Source organism: Eriocheir sinensis, unplaced genomic scaffold, assembly GCF_024679095.1.
Source record: "Eriocheir sinensis breed Jianghai 21 unplaced genomic scaffold, ASM2467909v1 Scaffold412, whole genome shotgun sequence".
In the NCBI taxonomy this organism is placed as follows: Eukaryota; Metazoa; Arthropoda; class Malacostraca; order Decapoda; family Varunidae; genus Eriocheir; species Eriocheir sinensis.
The window spans coordinates 221,163-246,761 of record NW_026111735.1 but is presented as its reverse complement, the minus strand read 5'-3'; the positions used below and the strand labels follow the sequence as shown (position 1 = coordinate 246,761).

The 25,599-nt window shown below is 41.2% G+C and overlaps 1 protein-coding gene across 20 annotated transcripts in view; it reads left to right on the top strand.

Annotated features, from left to right (window-relative positions):
• LOC126992183 (uncharacterized) overlaps positions 1 to 25,599 on the top strand; it is a 146,221-nt gene that overhangs the window by 31,413 nt on the left and 89,209 nt on the right. For 4 of the 20 annotated variants that reach the window (XR_007746324.1, XR_007746316.1, XR_007746313.1 and 1 more), the window contains one exon: positions 7,979 to 8,198. The exons of 15 other annotated variants lie outside the window; for them this stretch is intronic. The gene's annotated coding sequence lies outside the window, so the exon portion shown is untranslated. The remainder of the gene's footprint in view (positions 1 to 7,978; positions 8,199 to 25,599) is intronic. One more of the 20 variants, XR_007746320.1, reaches the window with a different exon arrangement.

Genomic DNA, 25,599 nt, shown 5'->3' with positions numbered 1-25,599 from the left:
GGTTGGATTCAAAACACTTGTCTAATCTATTCTTGAAGGCCGTAACTGTTGTACTATCAACGACATCACAAGGTAGAGAGTTCCAATCATTAACAACTCGATTGAAGAAGAAGTGTTTAGCTTCGTGCGACGAGAATCTTTTACCACTTATCTTCAAATTGTGATTTCTTCTTGTTCTATTTGATCGATCAATTGTAAAGTAAACTTCCGCATTAATATCACTGAATCCTTTGAACATTTTAAACACTTCTATTAGATCGCCTCGCATTCTTCGTTTTGATAGGCTGAATAAATTTACTTCTTTAAGCCTTTGTTCATAATATGACAAATTTCTCAACCTAGGAATCATCTTTGTTACTCTTCGTTGGACCCGTTCCAACTTTTCTAGGCCTTTTCTGTAATAGGGAGACCAAAACTGTACACAGTACTCTAGACGGGGTCGAACCAACGAATTATACAGTTTTAATATTACTTTTTCCGATTTATTATTAAAGACTTGTCCGATAAAGCCAACCAATTTGTTTGCAGTTTTAACTACCTCTGAACAATACTGACCGGGCTTTAACTCGCTTGATATAGTGATTCCAAGATCCTTTTCTTTACTTACTGCAGAAAGTTGTTGGCCATTCAATACGTACCGAACTCGATTGTTATTTTTGCCGATGTGCAACACTTTACATTTGTCAACGTTAAATTTCATTTGCCATTGATTGGCCCAACGTGCAAGTCGATCTAGATCTGATTGTAAAGCTTCTTCGTCGAGTGTCGCAGTTACTTTACTAGCAATTTTGTGTCATCAGCAAATTTTGATACTTTGCAAGTGAGCCCATCATCGATATCATTAACATAAATTAAGAAGAGCATGGGGCCAAGCACTGATCCTTGAGGTACGCCGCTTTTGACATCGAGCCAGTTAGATGTAACACCGTTTAGAACTACTCTCTGTTTCCGCTCAGAGAGCCAGTCCGCAAGCCAATTGTGAATGTTACCCGAGATACCGTGCGCCAGTAGTTTGCTGAGCAATCGTTGGTGGGGGACCTTATCAAATGCCTTTTGAAAATCCAGATATATGATATCTACTGATCTGCTTTCATCGAACACCTCAAAAATATAGTGAAAAAATCAAGTAAGTTAGTCAAACACGAACGTTTACTACGGAAGCCATGTTGCGAATTATTTATTATATTATTTTCTTCGAAGAATTTCACCATAGTGTCGCGAATGATAGTCTCCATTAACTTACAAACAATAGATGTCAGGCTAATTGGTCGATAGTTTCCTGGATGAGACTTGTCCCCCTTTTTGAAAATTGGTGTGACATTTGCAAGTTTCAAATCCGACGGAACTTTTCCAGCTGTTAAAGATTTATTGAATATGATGGAGAGCGGTCTACAAATTTGATGTTTGATTTCTTTTAAGACCCTAGGGGTAATTTTGTCTGGACCAGGAGCTTTGCTTACTTTAATCTTTTCAATTGTGCGTAAAATGTCACTTTCTACGATGAGCACGCCACTTAACATCTTTTCGGTCCTTATAACCTCCGGCGGTTGAGGTGATAAACAATCTTCGTCGGTAAATACGGATGCGAAAAAGTTATTTAGGATTGTAGCCATTTCATTTTCATCGTTCGTGTGGTTACCATTTTCATTTGCAAGCGGTCCGATACCACAAGTGAGTGACTTTTTATTATTTACATAGCTGAAAAATTCTTTAGGATTAGATTTACTTGTTTCCTATATATTCTTCAAGATTTTTCTTGCTTCGTTTTATTAATTTCTTGGTTTCGCGGCGAATTCTGTCCAACTCTGGTTTGTCAGCCTCGCTCTGAGACGATATATACCTACTGTATACGCGTTTTTTAAGAGATAGGCTATTTTGAATTTCGTTATTCCACCATTTGGGTTTTATCTTAGAAGCTGAACGTCTGTTACGATAGGGTACGCATATGCTTATGGCATTGTTCAATATTGTGGTGAAGGCCCCCCAAGATTTATCAATATCTGTTTCCGCCAAGATTTCAGTCCAGTCAGAATTATTTAGAATTGATCGGAGTCTTACGAAATTCGCTCTCTGATAATCAGGCACCTTTTCTTTACTAGGAGTTACTTTACTTTCTTTCATATTGATGCTGAATTTGATTGTTCGGTGATCGCTAGAACTAAAAATTGGACCAACATTTACTTCGTTAACTAGATCAGCTGTCGTTGAAAAGATAAGGTCAAGTGTATTATTTTCCCGAGTCGGTTCTTGAACGTGTTGATGTAAATCACTTTCTAGTAAATTTGTGTACAGGTCGAGCCCTGTATGACAGTTCAACGGTTCACCCCATCTTTTCACTGGCAAGTTAAAGTCCCCAACAATTACTGCCTCGCAACTGCTACTTGTTTCTAATAATAATTCACTTAATGCGTGGTCGATATCAAGAGTCTGCCTTGGCGGTCTGTAGATAAGTCCAATTACTATTTTACGAGATTTATTTTTTATATCAATGAAGACCGTGTCTACATTGGTTATAATATCTGTTTTCACGGATACTGGATGGAGAGAGTTGTGGATATAAAAGATAACGCCTCCACCCTGTCTGTTCTCTCTTTCATGACTAAAAATGGTATAACCCGGTAATCTATATTCCGCAATGAAATCTCTATTTGAAGTGTCTATCCAAGATTCTGTGACTCCGATGATGTGATAATGATTTGTAGCTGCGAGGACTTCTAAGTCTTCAAATTTGTTACGTAGGCTACGAGCGTTTACATAGCAAGCTTTAATGTGATTCGAGTCGGGAGTTTTTCGGGTTGAGTGCACCCTTACGGTGGAGCTGCTGGTGTTCTCGCCTCCGCGTTTTTTGGCTTTCGAAGAGCCACTTGGTCACAGAGCAGCCTCCCGAAACGGGCTGCTCCAACAGGGTTTAAGTGAATGCCATCAGGAAGGAACAAGTCTGAATCGTAGTAAAAATTGTTCCACAAGTTAGCGAACTGGACGTTTTCTTGTGAGCAAAGGGACTGAAGTCTGTTGTTTGTGCTGAAGGCCTTACTGTAAAAGCTAGATTCGGCACCGACCCTCGGGAGGATTCCTGAGATTATGATGTTACTGGCATCCGTTTTACGTTTATACTGCTTGATCATGCGGCGGTATTTCTCAAGCAGTTCCTCAGAAAGGGTTGTCTTTACGTCATTTGTCCCCGCGTGAATGACAAAGAGGGTGTTTCGGTCGGCATTTCTCGTGACATCATCGCACGCTGCGGTGATGTCGTCCAGTCTGGCACCTGGATAGCAGTAACGTTTTCTGCGGCCGTTTGATGAACGACCACAGAACTCAACCAGCTGGCCACGCACCATGGAGTCCCCAACTAGGCGAGTCTCGAACTCATCCTCCATGGTGTCTGCCAGCAGGCGGGGTGATAGGGTAAGGGGGAGGGCTATTAATAGGAAGACTTTTCTGCGCGATGCAGTGGTTAGCGTGCATGGCTCCGATATAAGGCTTCAAGAAGGAAATAGGTAATATGGGGTGTCGAGTAGGGTGTAAATAGGATCAGTAAATTGCGTGGTGATAACCAGAGGGGGCGGCGGGTTAGGGTAGGGGGGGGGGGCTATTGGGATTAAGTGGAATTCGTAATTAGCTCATTTTCGGTGCCGAATGAGGAGTAAATGGGGTCAGTAAATTGCGTGGTGATAATTAAAGGGGGCGGGGATGAAAAGTAATGGGGGGGCTAATGGGAATAGGTGGAATTTGAGAATAGGTCATCTAAGGTGTCGAATAGGGAATAAATCGGGTCAGTAATTTGCGTGGTGATAATTAAAACGGGATAAGGTTGATGGTAATGGGGGGGTTGGGGGCTAATGGGAGTAGGTGGAATACGGAAATGGCTTAATTTTTTTTTTTATATATATATATAAAAACAGCCTAATAAAATACATCGTAAAATAGCAGTAACTCCATAAGCGTTCATCGTAAAGCAATTCTGAAAGTACCATCAGATTCGGCGAACGTTTCTGCATGGGGTAGGTGCCCATTTCAAAGTTCATACTAAAAACTAAGCGATAAAATTAATCTTTTCTTGTTTTTCGCGAAGGGGACCACACCCCCAAACACCGTTAATTTTGCCTGGGGCGTTGATTTCAGGCCATGAACGGCTTCCTCATCCTTTTCTACATAAGATGAATTACCTCTGGGCAATAGAAAAAGGAATAAAAGCGGTTTTTTCTGTAAATCAAAAAAATCCCCGAACATTCCTGATAGTTATATGCAAATATATCCGTTAGTTTTTATCTTAGAGGAGTTCTGAGTGTACCATTCGATTCTTCGTAGTTTTCTGCATCGATTAGGTACCCTTTGCAAAGTTCAGATTAAAAACTAAGCGAAAAATATCACATTTTCCATACACGTCGACACAACACCCATACTTATGAATTTCTGTTCCATTAGCCTAGCCTAACTCGATTTCACGAGTTAGGTTAGAGTAACAAAACAGCAATTCATAAGATTGGGTGTTGTTTCATGGGTCAAAAGAAGAAGAGGAGGAAGACCTTGTTTCGCGATGCAGTGGTTACCGTGCATAAATCCATTATAAGGACTAAAGAGCAGGAAGAAGATCTAGATGCTAGAATTCGGAAATAGATCACATGGGGTGTCGAGTAGGGGGTTAATGGGGTCAGTAAGTTGCGTGGTGATAATTAGAGGGGATGGTGGCTTATGATAATGTGAGGGGGGGCTAATTTGAGTAATTGGAATTCGTAATTAGGTCATGTTCGGTATCGAATAAGGAGTAAATGGGGTCAGTAAATTGCGTTGTGATAATTAGAGGGGGAGGGGTCTCATGATAATGTGGGGGGGGGGCTAATAGGAGTTAGTGGAATTCGTAATTAGGTCATGTTCGGTATCGAATACGAGATAAATTAGGTCAGTAAATTGCATGGTGATATTTAAAAGGGGCGGGGGTTAACGGTAATGGGGGGGGTGGCTAATGGGAGTAGGTAAAACTCGAAAATAGGTCATGTGAGGTGTCGAATACTGGTTAAATGGGGTCAGTAAATTGCGTGGTGATAATCAGAGGGGGCGGAGGGTTAGGGTAAGGGGGGAGAGGGCTATTTGGAGTAGGTGGAATTCGTAATTATGTCATGTTCGGTGTCGAATAGAGAGTAAATGGGGCCAGTAAATTGCGTGGTGATAATTAAAGGGGGTGGGAATGAAAAGTAGTCTGGGGGCTAAAGGGAATAGGTGGAATTCGAAAATAGGTCATGTCAGGTGTCGAATAGGGATTAAATCGGGTCAGTAATTTACGTGGTGTTAATTAAAGGGGGATGAGGTTGATGGTAAAAGGGGGTGGGTTAATTGGCGTTGGAGGAATACGGAAATGACTTCATTTATTTTTTTTATATAAAAAATATCCTAATAAAATACATAGTAAAATGACAATAACTCCATTAGTGTTCATCGTAAGGCAATTCTGAAAGTACAGTTCGATTCGGCGGACGTTTTTGCATGGGGTGGGTGTTCATTTCAAAGTTCATACTAAAAAGTAAGCGATAAAACTTATCTTTTCTTCTTTTTCGCAGAGGGGACCACACCCCCAAACACCGTTAATTTTGCCTGGGGCGTTGATTTCAGGCCATGAACGGTTTCGTCATCCTTTTCTACATAAGATGAAATGCCTCTGGGAAATAGAAAAAGGAATAAAAGGGATTTTTTCTGTAAATAAAAAAAATCCCCGAACATTCCTGATAGTTATATGCAAATATATCCGTTAGTTTTTATCCTAAAGCAATTCTGAGTGTACCATTCGATTCGTCGGAGTTTTCAGCATCGATTAGGTACCCTTTGCAAAGTTCAGAGTAAAAACTAACCGAGAAATATCACATTTTCCATACACGTCGTCACAACACCCATACTTATGAATTGCTGTTCCTTTAACATAACATAACACAATTTCACGAGTTAGGTTAGAGTAAGAAAACAGCAATTCATAATATTGGGTGTTGTGTGATGGGTTAAAAGAAGAAGAGGAAGAAGACCTTCCTCCGCGATGCAGTGCTTACCGTGCATTCCTCCGTTATAAGGCCTCAAGAAGAGAAAGAAGATCTAGATGCTAAAATTCGGAAATAGGTCATATGGGGTGTCGAGTAGGGGGTTAATGGGGTCAGTAAAATGCGTGCTGATAATTAGATAGCGCGGGGGTTCATGATAATGTGGGGGGGGACTAATGGGAGTAGTTGGAACTCGAAATTAGGTCATGTTCGGTATCGAATAAGGGGTAAATGGGGTCAGTAAATTGCGTGGTGATAATTAAAGGGGGCGGGGGTTAACGGTAATTGGGGTGGCTAATGGGAGTATGTAAAACTCAAAAATAGGTCATGCGAGGTGTCGAATACTGGGTAAATGGGGTCAATAAATTGTGCGGTGATGATCAGAAGGGTAGGGGGGTTAGGATAAGGGGAGGGGGCTATTGGGATTAAGTGGAAATCGTAATTAGGTCATATTCGGTGTCGAATAGGGAGTAAATAGGTTCAATAAATTGCGTGGTGATAATTAAAGGGGGCGGGGATGAAAAGTAATAGGGGGGGCTAATGGGAATAGGTGGAATTCGAGAATACGTCATCTAAGGTGTCGAATAGGAAATAAATCGGGTCAGTAATTTGCGTAGTGATAATTAAAAGGGGATAAGGTTGATGGTAATGGGGGGGGGGGGGGGTTGCTAAAGGGAGTAGGTGGAATACGGAAATGGCTTCATTTTTTTTTTTTAAGTAGCCTAATAAAGTACATCGTAAAATACCAATAACTCCATTAGCGTTCATCGTAAAGCAATTCTGAAAGTACCATTCGATTCGGCGGACGTTTCTGCATGGGGTAGGTGCCCATTTCAAAGTAAATACTAAAAACTAAGCGATAAAATTCATCTTTTCTTGTTTTTCGCAAAGGGGTCCATACCCCGATACACCGTTAATTTTGCCTGGGGCGTTGATATCAGGCCATGAACTGCTTCCTCATCCTTTTCTACATAAGATGAAATGCCTCTGGGAAATAGAAAAAGGAAGAAAAGTTGTTTTTTTTGTAAATCAAAAAAATTCCCGAACATTCCTGATAGTTATATGCAAATATACCCGTTAGTTTTTATCTTACAGCAATTCTAAGTGTACCATTCGATTCGTCGGAGTTTTCTGCATCAATTAGGTACCCTTTGCAAAGTTCAGAGTAAAAACTAAGCGAGAAATATCACATTTTCCATACACGTCGACACAACACCCATACTTATGGATTGATGTTCCATTACCCTACCCTAACTCGATTTCACGAGTTAGGTTAGAGTAAGAAAACAGCAATTCATAAGATTGGGTGTTGTGGGATGGGTCAAAAGAAGAAGAGGAAGAAGACCTTGCTCCGCGAAGCAGTGGTTACTGTTCATAGCTCCGTTATAAGGCCTCAAGAAGAGGAAGAAGGTCTAGATGCTAGAATTCGAAAATAGGTCATATGGGGTGTCGAATAGGGGGTTAATGAGGTCAGTAGATGGCGTGATGATAATTAGAGGGGGCGGGGATTCATGATAAAGTACAGCTTGACCCCTGACCCCCAAGATGAGCTGACGCGCAGGAATAGTTATAAGTCTACCCTCGTAAGACAGCATTTTTGAGGATATCAGTGCATTCAGTCAGTCAGTTATTCAGTCAGCCAGTCAGTGACAGTCAGTCCATCCGTTAAGAAAGTCAGTCAGTCTCACACACACACACACACACACACACACACACACACACACACACAGAGAGAGAGAGAGAGAGAGAGAGAGAGAGAGAGAGAGAGAGAGAGAGAGAGAGAGAGAGAGAGAGAGAGAGAATTATAGAAGCCATGAAGAGTTTTCTGGCAAAGATGTGGTTTGCAAGAAATAGGGAATTGGAAGATTTGTAATGGATACTGCTTGTGTTGTTTTGCTTATTACAGGTTGTGCCGATACGAAGGCTTGATCTTAATCTTGATCTTGATGTCACAGGTGGCTCGGGATTTCTCCCCAGCCAGGCCTTTGTACAGCAAGAGCAAGAGGAAGACCGCCAGCCCGCCTCGGCCCCTCAGCCCGCCCCAAAGCTCCCTCCATGGCCTCCTGCAGGGCTTGAGGTGTTCAGGCTCCCCACACTGCTGCCCCACGCAGTGCCAGGGCAGTGCCACACCTGTAAGCTGCGGCGCCATGCCCGGTCTGAGAGCGCCGTTGGTCTGTGAGTGTTGACCTTGTGTTTGACCTTATTTTGAAGCTACTGTTTGACCATCGCAGGAATTATTACACGTTTCATTAGTCTTCATTAATGAATGAGTGCCTCAAGTCATTGTTTTGGCTCTGGGGTGACGCACATAACCTATTCCCAAAGCTTAAAAAGGAGGTCAATCAGGCCACCAAATTACTCTAGAATCACACCCAACACTCTCTGAATTGCTCCAGAATCACACCCAACACATTGAATTCCTCCAGAATCACACCCAACACACTGAATTACTCTAGAATCACACCCAACACACTGAATTACTCCAGAATCACACCCAACACACTGAATTGCTCCAGAATCACACCCAACACACTGAATTGCTCCAGCATCACACCCAACACACTGAATTACTCCAGAATCACACCCAACACACACTGAATTGCTCCAGAATCACACCCAACACACACTGAATGTTTTCCAGAATCACACCCAACACACACTGAATTACTCCTGAATCACACCCAACACACACTGAATTCCTCCAGAATCACACCCAACACACACTGAATTACTCCTGAATCACACCCAACACACACTGAATTACTCCTGAATCACACCCAACACACACTGAATTACTCCTGAATCACACCCAACACACACTGAATTACTCTAGAATTACACCCAACACACACTCAAACACACATCATTGCCAGTTAGCTTTGTGGACTGATTCTGGATCTATATTATAATACGGCGGGCAGCTGTCAGTTGCATGAAACGCATATTTGTGTTGGCTGTTCGGGGGACCGGGGAGCCGAGTGTGCAGGGGAGGGAAGTGAAGGAAGTGTAATTGTTAGTGTTGGTGTGTTGTGGTGACAAGTGAGTGTGTATTGCTTTTCTGAATGAGTCTATTGTACCGCAGTCTGTAGAGGGAGGCTGTTCCAGTGGTGTATGGTGCGTGGAAAGTTACTTGTTACTTGTGTTTCTTATTTATCTGGTCCCACTTCTGCCGAAGTGCTCTGCAGGACCCACATATTTAATTCATTAAATTTTCAATATTGATCACAACTTATATGCCATGTTAATTGTCAATGTTTCCATGTCAAACCATCAGAGAACAGAAATGTTTTTAGTTCTTTCTTAAATTTGGAGATATCCTTTGTTCTTCTAATGTCACACTACTGCTTGTATGCGTCAGTGTTACTGTGATATGTTTGGTGTTTATGGATGTGTGTGTTACTCAGTACGTTGGCTGTTTGCGCTGTGCAGGCTAGGTACGTGCGTGGGTCAATGTGAGTGTTTGTGACCTCGTACATAAGTCTGTGTGCTTGTGAAAAGGTTTCTTTGGCCGATGACCTAACCTAGCCTATTATCTATATCTATTATCAGGTGTCGAATAGGGAATAAATCGGTTCAGTAATTTGCGTGGTGATAATTAAAGGGGGATAAAGTTGATGGTAATGGGGCGGGCTAATGGGAGTAGGTGGAATACGGAAATGGCTTTTTTTTTTTTTTTTTTGTCAATAGCCTAATAATATACATCGCAAAATGAATATAAATCCATTAGCGTTCATCGTAAAGCAATTCTGAAAGTACCATTCGATTCGGGGGACGTTTCTGCATGGGGTAGGTGCCCATTTCAAAGTTCATACTAAAAACTAATCGAAAAAATTCATCTTCTCTTGTTTCTCGCAAAGGGGACCATACACCCTAACAATGTCAAATTTGCCTGGGGCGTTGATTTCAGGTCATGAACGGCTTCCTCTTCCTTTTCTACATAAGATGAAATGCCTCTGGGAAATAGAAAAAGGAATAAAAGCGTTTTTTTTCTGTATATCAAAAAAATCCCCGAACATTCCTAATAGTTATATGCAAATATATCCGTTCGTTTTTATCTTAGAGCAATTCTGAGTGTACCTTTCCATTCGTCGGAGTTTTCTGCATCGATTAGGTACCCTTTGCAAAGTTCAGAGTAAAAACTAAGCGAGAAATATCACTTTTTCCATTTATGTCGACACAACACCCAACCTTATAAATTGCTGTTCCCTTAACTTAACCTAACTCGATTTCACGCGTTAGATTAGAGTAAGAAAACAGCAATTCATAAGATTGGGTGTTGTGGGATGGGTCAAAAGAAGAAGAGGAAGAAGACCTTGATCCGCAACTCAGTGGTTACTGTGCATAGCTCCGTTATAAGGCCTCAAGAAGAGGAAGAAGGTCTAGATTTTAGAATTCGGAAATAGGTCATATGGGGTGTCGAGTAGGGGATTAATGGGGTCAGTAAATTGCGTGGTGATAATTAGAGGGGGCGGAGGCTCATGATAATGCTGGGGGGGGCTAATGGGAGTAATTGGAATTCATATTTAGGTCATCTTAGGTATCGAATAATGGGTAAATGGGGTCAGTAAATTGCGTGGTGATAATTGAAGGGGGCGGGGGTAAACGGTAATTGGGGTGGGCTAATGGGAGTAGGTGAAACTCGAAAATAGGTCATGTGAGGTGTCAAATACTGGGTAAATGGGGTCAGTAAATTACGTGGTGATAATCAGAGGGGGCGGGGGGTTAGAGTAAGGGGGGGGGGCTATTGGGAGTAGGTGGAATTCGTAATTAGGTCATGTTCGGTGTCGAATAGGGAGTAAATGGGGTCAGTAAATTGCGAGGTGATAATTAAAGGGGGCGGTCGTGAAAAGTAATGGTGGGGGCTAATGGGAATAGATGGAATTCAAAAATAGGTCATGTCAGGTGTCGAATAGGGAATAAATCTGGTCAGTAATTTGCGTGGTGATAATTAAAGGGGGATGAGGTTGATGATAATGGGGGTGGGTGCTAATGGGAGTAAGTGGAATACAGAAATGGCTTCATTTTATTTTATTTCTATAAAAATAGCCCCATGATATACATCGTAAAATGACAATAACTCCATTACCGTTCTTTGTAAAGCAATTCTGAAAGTACCATTTTAATCGGCGGACGTTTATGCATGGGGTAGGTGCCCATTTCAAAGTTCATACTAAAAACTAAGCGATTAAATTCATCTTTTCTTATTCGCAAAGGGGACCATACCCCCAGACACCGTTAATTTTGCCTGGGGCGTTGATTTCAGGCCATGAACGGCTTCCTCATCCTTTTCTACATAAGATGAAATGCCTCTGGGAAATAGAAAAAGGGAGTATTGGGAGTAGATGGAATTCGTAGTTAGGTCATGTTCGGTGTCGAATAGGGAGTAAATGGGGTCAGTAAATTGCGTGGTGGTAATTAAAGGGGGCGGGGGTGAAAATAATGGAGGATGCTAATGGGAATAGGTGGAATTCGAAAATAGGTCATGTCAGGTGTCGAAAAGGGAATAAATCGGTTCAGTAATTTACGTGGTGATAATTAAAGGGGGATGAGGTTGATGGTAATGGGGGGGGGGGGGGCTAATGGGAGTAGGTGGAATGCGGAAATGACTTCATTTTATTCTTTTATATAAAAATAGCCTAGTAAATGCATCGTAAAATGACAATAACTCCATTAGTGTTCATCGTAAAGCAATTCTGAAAGTACCATTCGATTCGGCGGACGTTTCTGCATGGGGTAGGTGCCATTTCAAAGTTCATACTAAAAACTAAGTGATAAAATTCATCTTTTCTTATTTTTCGCATAGAGGACCATACCCCCAAACACCGTTAATTTTGCCTGGGTTGTTGATTTCAGGCCATGAACGGCTTCCTCATCCTTTTCTACATAAGATGAAATGCCTCTGGGAAATAGAAAAAGGAATAAAAGCGCTTTTTCTGTAAATCAAAAAAATCCCCGACCATTCCTAATAGTTATATGTCAATATATCCGTTAGTTTTTATCTTAGAGCAATTCTATGTGTACCATTCGATTCGACGGAGTTTTCTGCATCGATTAGGTACCCTTTGCAAAATTCATATTAAAAACTAAGCGAGAAATATCACATTTTCCATACACGTCGACACAACACCCATACGTATGAATTTCTGTTCCATTAGCCTAACCTAACTCGATTTCACGAGTTAGGTTAGAGTAAAAAAACAGCAATTCATAAGATTGGGTGTTGTTTGATGGGTCAAAAGAAGAAGAGGAAGAAGACCTTGTTCCGCGATGCAGTGGTTACCGTGCATAGCTCCGTTATAAGGACGCTCGAGGAGGACGATCTAGATGCTAGAATGCGGACCTCGGACATAGGGGGTGTTGAGTAGGGGGCTAATGGGGTCGGTAAATTGCGTGGTGATAATTAGAGGAAGGGGTTCATGATAATTTGAGGGGGCTAATGGGAGTTATTGGTATTCGTAAAAGGGGGGGTTGTTAGTTGGGGAGGGAGCTAAATAGTAGGTGGAACACGAAAATTGGTGATAATCAGAGGGCCAGGGGGGGGCTATTGGGAGTAGGTGGAATTCGTAATTAGGTCATGTTCGGTGTCGAATAGTTAGTAAATGGGGTCAGTAAATTGCGTGATGATAATTAAAGGGGCGGTGGCGAAAAGTAGTGGGGGCTAATGGGAATAGGTGGAATTCGAAAATAGGTCATCTGAGGCGTCGAATAGGGAATAAATCAGGACAGTAATTTGCGTGGTAATAAAAGGAGGATGAGGTTGATCGTATTGTGGGGGCTAATGGGAGTAGGTGGAATACGGAAAAGGCTTCATTTTATTTTTTTTTATTTAAAAATAGCCTAATAAAATACATCGTTTAATAACAATAACTCCATTACCGTTCTTCGTAAAGCAATTCTGAAAGTACCATATGAATCGGTGGAAGTTTCTGCATGGGGTAGGTGCCCATTTCAAAGTTCATACTAAAAACTAAGCGATAAAATTCATCTTTTCTTTTTTTTCGCATAGGGGACCATACCCCCAAACACCGTTAATTTTGCCTGGGTTGTTGATTTCAGGCCATGAACGGCTTCCTCATCCTTTTCTACATAAGATGAAATGCCTCTGGGAAATAGAATAAGGAATAAAAGCAGTTTTTTTTCTGTAAAACAAAAAAATCCCCAAACATTCCTGAAAGTTATATGCAAATATATCCGTTAGTTTTTATCTTAAAGCAATTATGAGTGTACCATTCGACTCGTCTGAGTTTTCAGCATCGATTAGGTACCCTTTGCAAAGTTCATAGTAAAAACTAAGCGAGAAATATCACATTTTCCATACACGTCGACACAACACCCATACTTATGAATTGCTGTTCCTTTAGCTAACCTAACTCGAATTCACGAGCTAGGTTAGAGTAAGAATACAGCAATTCATAATAGTTCAGGAGCCCATTGAAGTTTAATTCAAAAGTTGCGCCCAAAAGGTTTGACTGGTTTACCCGACTGTACATACAATAGAAATGTCTAAGAGGGATTTCTTAAGTTTCGCATTCCTGGGGTTTGGAAAAGGGACCCTTAAAAGGGGGCCCTTAAATTCCTTATAATTCAAACTTCTACGCCCACTCACAAAACTATGCATACATAACAGAAACACATAGTAAAGCACAATAATGCAACTTAAGAAAAAAAAATCAATGGCATTGCCATTTAAGAATGATAATAATCATGGTAATTAATTCCTTATAATTCAAAAGTTGCGCCCAAAGTATTTTTTTGTTTCATAAGATTAGTATCCTTAGGTAGTATCTTAAAATGCAACTTAAGAACAAATCTGACCTGGCATTACCACTTAAGAAAGGTCAGAGGGCAAATATGAACCCTTAAGTCACCAAAAATTCAAAATATTTGTCCATCATTCATATTTGGTTTATAAGTTGTTTCTGTTGAGTAGTCATTGAGAATGCAACTTAAGAACAAAAAATCAATGGCATTACCATATAAGAATGGTAATAAATATGGTAATTAATTCCGTATAATTCAAATTTTGCGCCCAAATTATTTCTTTATTTCATAAGATTAGTATGCCTAGGTACTATCTTAAAATGCAACTTAAGAACAAATCTGACCTGGCATTACCATTTAAGAAAGGTCAGAAGTAAAATATGAATCATTAGGCCACCAAAAAAAATGTCCATCATTCATATTTGGTATATAATCTGTTTCTACTGAATAGTCATTCAGAATGCAACTTAAGAACAAAAATTCAAAGGCACTATCATTTGAGAAGGGTATCAATAGTAGTAATTCATTCCATATATATAATTAATATTAATATTTTGTTCCGCGATGCAGTGGTTACCGTGCATAGCTCCGTTATAAGGCCTCAAAAAGAGAAAGGAGATCTAGATGCTAGAATTCGGAAATAGGTCACATGGGGTGTCGAGAAGGGTTTTAATGGGGCCAGAAAAATGCGTGGCGATAATTATATGGGGCGGGAGATCATAATAATAGGGTGGGGGCTAATGATAGTAGGTTGAATTCGTAATTAGGTCATGTTCGGTATCGAATAAGGGGTAAATGGGGTCAGTAAATTGCGTGGTAATAATTAATGAGGGCGGGGGTTAACGGTAGTTTGAGGGGCTAATGGGAGTACGTGAAACTCGAAAAAAGGGCATGTGAGGTGTCGAATACTGGGTAAATGGGGTGATAATTAAAGGAGGATGAGGTTGATGGTAACGGGCTAATGGGATTCTGTGGAATACGGAAATGGCCTCATTTTTTTTTTTTTTTAAATAGCCTAATACAATACATCGTAAAATGACAATAACGCCATTACCGTTCTTCGTAAAGCAATTCTGAAAGTTCTATTTGAATCGGCGGACGTTTATGCATGGGGTAGGTGCCCATTTCAAAGTTCAGACTAAAAACTAAGCAAAGGTGACCATAACCCCATACGCCGTTAATTTTGCTTGGGGCGTTGCTTTCGGTCAGTAGATTGCGTGGTAATAATTAAAGAGGGCGGGGGTTAACGGTAATGGGGGGGAGGCTAATGGGAGTACATGAATCATTGGGTGTTGTTTTATGGGTCAAAAGAAGAGGAGGAGGAAAACCTTGTTCCGCGATGCAGTGGTTACCGTGCATAGCTCCGTTTAAGGACTCATGAGGAGGAAGAAGATCTAGATGCTAAAATTCGGAAATAGGTCATATGGGGTGTCAAGTAGGGGGTTAATGGGGTCAGAAAATTGTGTGGTGATAATTAGAGGGGATGGGGGTTTATAATAATGTGGAGGGGGCTAATGGGCGAAGGTGGAATTCGTAATTAGGTCATGATCGGTATCGAAAAAGGGGTAAATTGGGTCAGAAAATTGCTTGGTGATAATTAAAGGGGGCGGAGGTTAACGGTAAATAGGGGGGGCTAATGGGAGTAGGTGAAACTCGAAAATAGGTCATGTGAGGTGTCGAATACTGGTTAAATGGGGTCAGTAAATTACGTGGTGATAATCAGAGGAGGCAAGAGGCTAGGGTAAGGGGGGAAAGCTATTGGGAGTATCTGGAATTCGTAATTAGTTCATATTCGGTGTCGAATAGGAAGTAAATGGGGTCAGTAAATTGCGTGGTGATAACTAAAGGGGACGGAAATGAAAAGTAATAAGGGGGGCTAATGGGAATAAGTGGAATTCGTGAATAGGTCATCTCAGGTGTCGAATAGGGAATATATCGGGTCAGTAATTTCCATGATGATAATTAAAGGGGGATGAGGTTGATGTTGATGGGGGGGAGCTAATGGGAGTAGGTGGAATACGGAAATGGCTTCATTTTATTTTATTTTTATAAAAATAGCCTAATAATATACATCGTAAAATGACAATAACTCCATTAGCGTTCATCGTAAAGCAATTCTGAAAGTACCATTCGATTCGGCGGACGTTTCTGCATGGGGTAGGTGCCCATTTCAAAGTTCATACTAAAAACTAAGCGATAAAATGCATCTTTTCTTGTTTTTCGCAGAGGGGACCATACCCCCAAACACCGTTAATTTTGGCTGGGGTGTTGAATTCAGGCCATGAACGGCTTCCTCCTCATTTTCTACGTGAGATGAAATGCCTCTGGGAAATCGAAAAAGGAATAAAAGCGAACATTCACAATAGTTATATGCAAATATATCCTTTAGTTTTTATCTTAGAGCAATTCTGAGTGTACCATTCGATTCGTCGGAGTTTTCTGCATCGATTAGGTACCTTTTGCAAAGTTCAGATTAAAAACTAATCGAGAAATATGACATTTTTTATACACGTCGACACAACACCCATACTAATGAATTGCTGTTCCCTTAGCCTAACATATCTCGATTTCACGAGTAAGAAAACAGCAATTCATAAGATTGGGTGTTGTGGGATGGGTCAAAAGAAGAAGAGGAAGAAGACCTTGCTCCGCAATGCAGTGGTTACCGTGCATAGCTCCGTAATAAGGCCTCAAGAAAAGAAAGAAGATCTAGGTGCTAGAATTCGGAAATGGGTCATATGGGGTGTCGAGTAGGGGGTTAATGGGGTCAGTAAATTGCGTGGTGATAATTAGATAGGGCGGGGGCTCATGATAATGGGGGGGGGCTAATGGGAGTAATTGGAATTCGTAATTAGGTCATGTTCGGTATCGAAAAAGGGGTAAATGGGGTCAGTAAACTGCGTGGTGATAATTAAACGAGGCGGGGGTGAAAAGTAATGGGGGGGGGGCTAATGGGAATAGGTGGAATTCGAAAATAGGTCATGTCAGGTGTCGAATAGGGAATAAATCGGGTCAATAATTTACGTGGTAATAAATAAAGGGGGATGAGGTTGATCGTAATGTGGGGGGCTAATGGGAGTACGTGGAATACGGAAATGGCTTCATTTTTTTTTTTATATAAAATTAGCCTTAAAAAATACATCGTAAAAAAACAATAACTCTATTTGCTTTCGTCGTAAAGCAATTCTGAAAGTACCGTTCGATTCGGCAGACGTTTCTGCATGGGGTAGGTGCCCATTTCAAAGTTCGAACTAAAACCTAAGCGATTAAATTCATCTTTTCTTATTCGCAAAGGGAACCATACCCCCAGACCCCGTTAATTTTGCCCGGTGTGATGCTTTCAGGCCATGAACGGCTTCCTTATCCTTTTCTACAAAAGATGAAATGCCTCTGGAAAATGGAAAAAGGGAGTATTGGTAGAAGATGGAATTCGTAATTAGGTCATGTTCGGTGTCGAATAGGGAGTAAATGGGGTCAGTAAATTGCGTGGTGGTAATTAAAGGGGGCGGGTGTGAACAGTAATGGAGGATGCTAATGGGAATAGGTGGAATTCGAAAATAGGTCATGTCAGGTGTCGAATAGGGAATAAATCGGGTCAATAATTTACGTGGTGATAATCAAAGGGGGATGAGGTTGATGGTAATGGGGAGGGGGGCTAATGGGAGTAGGTGGAATACGGAAATGACTTCGTTTTATTTTTTAATATAAAAATAGCCTAATAAAATGCATCGTAAAATGACAATAACTCCATTAGTGTTCATCGTAAAGCAATTCTGAAAGTACCGTTCGATTCGGCGGACGTTTCTGCATGGGGTAGGTGCCATTTCAAAGTTCTTACTAAAAACTAAGTGATAAAATTCATATTTTCTTATTTTCCGCATAGAGGACCATACCTCCAAACACCGTTAATTTTGCTGGGTTGTTGATTTCAGGCCATGAACGGACTCCTCTTCCTTTTCTACATAAGATGAAATGCCTCTGGGAAATAGAAAAAGGAATAAAAGCGCTTTTTCTGTAAATCAAAAAAATCCCCGAACATTCCTGATAGTTATATGTCAATATATCCGTTACTTTTTATCTTAGAGCAATTCTGAGTGTACCATTCGATTCGTCGGAGTTAGGTACCCTTTGCAAAGTTCAGAGTAAAAACTAAACGAGAAATATCACATATTCCATATATGTCGACACAACACCCATACTTATGAATTGCTGTTCCCTTAGCCTAATCTAACTCGATTTCACGAGTTAGGTTAGAGTAAAAATACATCAATTCATAAGATTGGGTGTTGTTTGATGGGTCAAAAGAAGAAGAGGAAGAAGACTTTGTTCCGCGATGCAGTGGTTACCGTGCATAGCTCCGTTATAAGGACTCAAGAGGAGGAAGAAGATCTAGATGCTAGAATTCAGAAATAGGTCATATGGGGTGTCGAGTAGGGGGTTAATGGGGTCAGTAAATTGCGTGGTGATAATTAGAGGGGATAAGGGTTCATGATAATGTAGGGGGGGGCTAATGTGAGTAGGTGGAATTCGTAATTAGGTCATGTTCGGTATCGAATAGGAGGTAAATGGGGTCAGTAAATTGCGTTGTGATAATTAGAGGGGGCGGGGGTTCATAATAATGTGGGGGGGCTAATAGGAGTAGGTGGAGTTCGTAATTAGGTCTTGTTCGGTATCGAATAAGGGGTTAGGGTAAGGAGGGGGTGCTATTGGGAGTAGGTGGAATTCGTAATTAGGTCATGTTCGGTGTCGAATAGGGAGTAAATGTAGTCAGTAAATTCCGTGGTGATAATTAAAGGGGGCAAGGGGTGAAAAGTAATTGGGGGGGCTAATGGGAATAGGTGGAGTTCGAAAATAGGTCATGTCAGGTGTCGAATACGGATTAATTCTCGTCAGTAATTTACGTGCTGATAACTAAGGGGGTGATGAGGTTGATGGTAATGGGGGGGTCTAATAGGAGTAGGTGGAATACGGAAATGGCTTCTTTTTTTTATATATAAAAATAGCCTAATAAATACATCGTAAAATGACAATAACTCCGTTAGCGTTCATCGTAAAGCAATTCTGTAAGTACCATTTGATTCGGCAGACGTTTCTGCATGAGGTAGGTGCCCATTTCAAAGTTCATACTAAAAACTAAGCGATAAAATTCATCTTTTCGTGTTTTTCGAAAAGTGGACCCTACCCCCAAACACCGTTAATTTTGCCTGGAGCGTTGATTTCAGGCCATGAACGGCTTCCTCATCCTTTTCTACATAAGATGAAATGCCTCTGGGAAATAGAAAAAGGAATACAAGGGTTTTTTTCAGTAAATCAAAAAAATCCCCGAACATTCCTGATAGCTATATGCAAAAAAAAAAAGCTTTAGTTTTTATCTTAGAGCAATTCTGAGTGTACCACTCGATTCGATTAGGTACCCTTTACAAAGTTCAGAGTAAAAACTAAGCGAGAAATATCACATTCTCCATACACGTCGACAAAACACCCATACTTATGAATTGCTGTTCCATTAACCTAACCTAACTCGATTTCACGAGTTAGGTTAGAGTAAGAAAACAGCAATTCATAAGATTGGGTGTTGAGGGAAGGGTCAAAAGAAGAAGAGGAAGAAGACCTTGCTCCGCGATGCAGTGGTTACCGTGCATAGCTTAGTTATAAGGCCTCAAGAAGAGTAAGAAGATCTAGATGCTAGAATTCGGAAAGGGGTCATATGGGGTGTCGAGTAGGGGGTTAATGGGGTCAGTAAAATGCGTGGTGATAATTAGATAGGGCGAGGGTTCATGATATTGTGGGGGGGGCTAATGGGAGTAATTGGAATTCGTATTTAGGTCATGTTCGGTATCGAATAAGGGGTAATTGGGGTCAGTAAATTGCGTGGTGATAATTAAAGGGGGCGGGGTTAACGGTAACTTGGGGGGCTAATAGGAGTAGGTAAAACTCAAAAATAGGTCATGTAAGTTTTCGAATACTGGGTAAATGGGGTCAGTAAATTGTGGTGATGATCAGAGGGGGCGGGGGATTAAGGTTAGGGGGGGCTATTGGGAGTGGGTGGAATTCGTAATTAGGTCATGTTCGGTGTCGAATAGGGAGTAAATGGGGTCAGTAAACTACATGATGATAATTAAAGGGGATGGTGGTGAAAAGTAATGGGGGGGGGGGGCTAATAGGAGTAAGTGGAATACGGAAATGGCTTCATTTTATTTTTTTATATAAAAATAGCCTATTGAAATACATCGTGAAATGACAATAACTCCATTAGCGTTCATCGTAAAGCAATTCTGAAAGTATCGTTCGATTCGCCGGACGTTTCTTCATGGGGTACCCATGCCCATTTCAAAGTTCATACTAAAAACTAAGCGATAAAATTCATCTTTTCTTGTTTTTCGCAAAGAGGACCATACCCCCAAACAAAGTTAATTTTGCCTGGGGTATTGATTTCAGGCCATGAACGGCTTCCTCATTTTTTCTACATAAGATGAAATGCCTCTGGGAAATAGAAAAAGGATACAAGCGGTCTTTTCTATAAATCAAAAAATCCCCGAACATTCCTGATTGTTATATTCAAATATATCCGTTAGTTTTTATCTTAAAGCAATTCTGAGTGTACCATTCGATTCGTTGGAGTTTTCAGCATCGATTAGGTACGCTTTGCAAAGTTCAGAGTAAAAACTAAGCGAGAAATATCACATTTTCGATACACGTCGACACAACACCCATACTTATAAATTGCTGTTCCATTAACTTAACCTAACTCGATTTCACGAGTTAGATTAGAGTAAGAAAACAGCAATTCATAAGATTGGGTGTTGTGTGATGGGTCAAAAGAAGAAGAGGAAGAAGACCTTGCTCCGCGATGAAGTGGTTACCGTGCATAGCTCCGTTATAAGGCCTCAAGATGAGAAAAAAGATCTAGATGCTAGAGTTCGGAAATAGGTCATATGGGGTTTCGAGTAGGGGGTTAGTAGGGTCAGTAAATTGCGTGGTGATAATTAGATAGGGCGGGGGTTCATGATAATGTGGGGGGGGGGGGGTTAATGGGAGTAATTGGAGTTCGTAATTAGGTCATATTCGGTATCGAATAAGTGGTAAATGGGGTCACTAAATTATGTGGTGATAATTAAAGGGGGCGGGGGTTAACGGTAATTCGGGGAGGGGCTAATGGGAGTAAGTAAAACTCAAAAATAGGTCATGTAAGTTGTCGAATACTGGGTAAATGGGGTCAGAAAATTTTGGGGTGATGATCAGAGGGGGCGGGGGGTTAGGATAAGGGGAGGGGGCTATTGGGATTAAGTGGAATTCGTAATTAGGTCATGTTCTGTGTCGAATAGGGAGTAAATAGGATCAGTAAATTGCGTGGTGATAATTAAAGGGGGCGGGGATGAAAAGTAATGGTGGGGCTAATGGCAGTAGGTGGAACTCGAGAATACGTCATCTAAGGTGTCGAATAATGAATAAATCGGGTCAGTAATTTGCGTAGTGATAATTAAAAGGGGATAAGGTTGATGGTAATTGGGGGGGGGGGGCTAATGGGAGCAGGTGGAATACGGAAATGGCTTCATTTTATTTTTTTATATAAAAATAGCCTAATAAGGTACATCGTAAAATACCAATAACTCCATTAGCGTTCATCGTAAAGCAATTCTGAAAGTACCATTCGATTCGGCGGACGTTTCTGCATGGGGTAGGTGCCCATTTCAAAGTTCATACTAAAAACTAAGCGATAAAATTCATCTTTTCTTGTTTTTCGCAAAGGGGTCCATATCCCCAAACACCGCTAATTTTGCCTGGGGCGTTGATTTCAGGCCATGAACTGCTTTCTCATCCTTTTCTACATAAGATGAAATGCCTCTGGGAAATAGAAAAAGGAATAAAAGCGGTTTTTTTTCTGTAAATAAAAAAAATCCACGAACATTCCTGATAGTTATATGCAAATATATCCGTTAGTTTTTATCTAAAAGCAATTCTGAGTGTACCATTCGATTCGTCGGAGTTTTCTGCATCGATTAGGTACCCTTGGCAAAGTTCAGAGTAAAAACTAAGCGAGAAATATCACTTTTCCCATACATGTCGACACAACACCCAACCTTATGAATTGCTGTTCCCTTACCTTAACCTAACTCGATTTCACGAGTTAGGTTAGAGTAAGAAAACAGCAATTCATAAGACTGGGTGTTGTGGGATGGGTCAAAAGAAGAAGAGGAAGAAGACCTTGCTCCGCGAAGCAGTGGTTACTGTGCATAGCTCCGTTATAAGGCCTCAAAAAGAGGAAGAAGATCTAGATGCTAGAATTCGGAAATAGGTCATATGGGGTGTCGAGTAGGGGGTTAATGAGGTCAGTAGATGGCGTGATGATAATTAGAGGGGGCGGGGATTCATGATAATGTGGTGGGGGCTAATGTGAGTAGGTGGAATTCGTAATTAGTTCATGTTCGGTATCAAATAAGGGGTAAATGGGGTCAGTATTTTGCGTGGTGATAATCAAAGGGGGCGGGGGTTAACGGTAATGGGCCGGGGGCGGCTAATGGGAGTAGGTGAAACTCGAAAATAGGTCATGTGAGATGTCGAATACTGGTAAAATGGGGTCAGTAAATTGCGTGGTGAAAATCAGAGGGGGCAGGGGTTAGGATAAGAGGGAGGCTAATGGGAGTAGGTGGAATTCGTAGTTAGGTCATGTTCGGTGTCGAATAGGGAGCAAATGGGGTCAGTAAATTGCGTGGTGATAATTAAAAGGGGCGGGGGTGAAAAGTAATAGGGGGGCTAATGGGAATAGGTGGAATTCGAGAATAGGTCATGTCAGGTGTCGAATAGGGAATAAATAGGGTCAGTAATTTGCGTGGTGATAATTAAAGGGGGATGAGGTTGATAGTAATGAGGGGAGCTAATGGGAGATGGTGGAATACGGAAATGGCCTCATTTTATTTTTTTATATAAAATTAGCCTAATAAAATACATCGTAAAACGACAATAACTCCATTAGCGTTCATCATAAAGCAATTCTGAAAGTATCATTTGATTCGCCGGACGTTTCTGCATGGGGTAGGTGCCGATTTCAAAGTTCATACTAAAAACTAAGCGATAAAATTCAGCTTTTCTCATTTTTTGCAAAGGGGACCATACCCCCAAACACCGCTAATTTTGCCCGGTGCGTTGCTTTCAGGCCATGAACGGCTTCCTCATCCTTTTCTACATAAGATGAAATGCCTCTGGGAAATAGAAAAAGGAATAAAAGCGGTTTTTTTTCTGTAAATCAACTACTACTACTACGTACTACTACTACTACTGTATACTACTACAGGTGTTATAAAGTGAAAACAGATGTCATTATGATCAAAAAGTAATTTATTATGACCTTTACATATCCATGCATTGACTTCAAGTTTATAATATATTCGAGGTCAAGGTTGATGTGTGTAGTTTTCATGTAGGGACAAGCTGGCTAAGTACAGCTTGACCCCTGACCCCCAAGATGAGCTGACGCGCAGGAATAGTTATAAGTCTACCCTCGTAAGACAGCATTTTTGAGGATATCAATGCATTCAGTCAAGTAGTTATTCACTCAGCCAGTCAGTGACAGTCAGTCCAACCTTTAAGAAAGCTGGTCAGTTCACACACACACACACACACACACAGACACACACAGAGAGACAGAGAGAGAGAGAGAGAGAGAGAGAGAGAGAGAGAGAGAGAGAGAGAGAGAGAGAGAGAGAGAGAGAGAGAGAGAGAGAGAGAATTATAGAAGCCATGAAGAGTTTTCTGGCAAAGATATGGTGTGCAAGAAATAGGGAATTGGAAGATTTGTAATGGATACTGCTTGTGTTGTTTTATTTCTTACAGGTTGTGCCAATACGAAGGCATGACTCTCCAACGGGTCACCTGTACAGCAAGAGGAAGAGCAAGACCGCCAGCCCGCCTCGGCCCCTCAGCCCGCCCCAATGCTCCCTCCATGGCCTCCTGCAGGGATTGAGGTGTTCAGGCTCCCCACACTGCTGCCCCACGCAGTGCCAGGGCAGTGCTACACCTGTAATCTGCGGCGCCATGCCCGGTCTGAGGGCGCCGCTGGCCTGTGAGTGTTGACCTCGTGTTTGACCTTATTTTGAAGCTACTCTTTGACCATCGCAGGAATTATTACACGTTTCATTAGTCTTTATTAATGAGTGAGTGCCTGAAGTGTCTGTTTTGGCTCTGGGGTGCCGCACATAACCTATTCCCAAAGGTTAAAAAGGAGGTCAATCAGGCTTTCACGAGTGAAATCAAATTACTACAGAATCACACCCAAAACACCGAATTGCTCCAGCATCACACCCAACACACTGAATTACTCCAGAATCATACCCAACACACACTGAATTGCTCCAGAATCACACCCAACACGTTGAATTCCTCCAGAATCACACCCAACACATTGAATTCCTCCAGAATCACACCCAACACATACTGAATTACTCCTGAATCACACCCAACACACACTGAATTACTCCAGAATCACACCCAACACACACTCAAACACACATGATTTCCAGTTAGCTTTGTGGACTGATTCTAGATAATGCGGCGGGCAGCTAACAGTTGCATGAAACGCATATTTGTGTTGGCTGTTCGGGGGACCGGGGAGCCGAGTGCGCAGGGGAGGAAAGCGAAGGAAGTGTAATTGTTAGTGTGTTGTGGTAACAAGTGAGTGTGTAGAGGGAGTCTCTTCCAGTGGTGTATGGTGCGTGGAAGGTATGAAAGTATGAAAGTATACACGTAAGTTTTTATCCTAGAGCAATTCTGAGTGTACCACTCGTTTCGTCGGTGTTTTCTGCATCGATTAGGTACCCTTTGCAAAGTGCAAAGTAAAAACTAAGCGAGAAATATCACATTTTCCATACACGTCGACACAACACCCATACTTATGAATGGGGTCAGTAAATTGCGTGGTGATAATTAAAGGGGGCGGGGGTGAAAAGTAATTGGGGGGGCTAATGGGAATAGGTGGAATTCGAAAATATGTCATGTCAGGTGTCGAATAGGGATTAAATCGGGTCAGTAATTTACGTGGTGATAATTAAAGAGGGATGAGGTTGATGGTAAGGGGGGAGTCTAATGGGAGTAGGTGGAATACGGAAATAACTTCATTTTATTTTTTTATATAAAAATAGCCTAATAAAATACATCGTAAAATGACAATAACTCTATTAGCGTTCATCGTAAAGCAATTCAGAAAGTACCGTTCGATTCGGCGGACGTTTCTGCCTGGGGTAGGTGCCCATTTCAAAGCTCATACTAAAAACTAAGCGATAAAATTCATCTTTTCTTGTTTTTCGAAAGGGGACCATACCACCAAACACCTTTAATTTTGCCTGGGGCGTTGATTTCAGGCCATTAACGGCTTCCTCATACTTTTCTACATTAGATTAAAAGCCTCTGGGAAATAGAAAAAGGAATAAAAGCGGGTTTTTTTCTGTAAATCAAAAAAATCCCCGAACATTCATGATAGTTATATGCAAATATATCCGTTAGTTTTTATCTTGGAGCAATTCTGAGTGTACCATTCGATTCGTCGGAGTTTTTAGCATCGATTAGGTACGCTTTGCAAAGTTCAGAGTAAAAACTAAGCGAGAAATATCACATTTTCCATACACGTTATCACAACACCCATATTTATGAATTGCTGTTCCTTTAACATAACATAACACAATTTCACGAGTTAGGTTAGAGTAAGAAAACAGCAATTCATAAGATTGGGTGTTGTGTGATGGGTCAAAAGAAAAAGAGGAAGAAGACCTTGCTCCGCGATGCAGTGGTTACCGTGCATAGCTCCGTTATAAGGCCTCAAGAA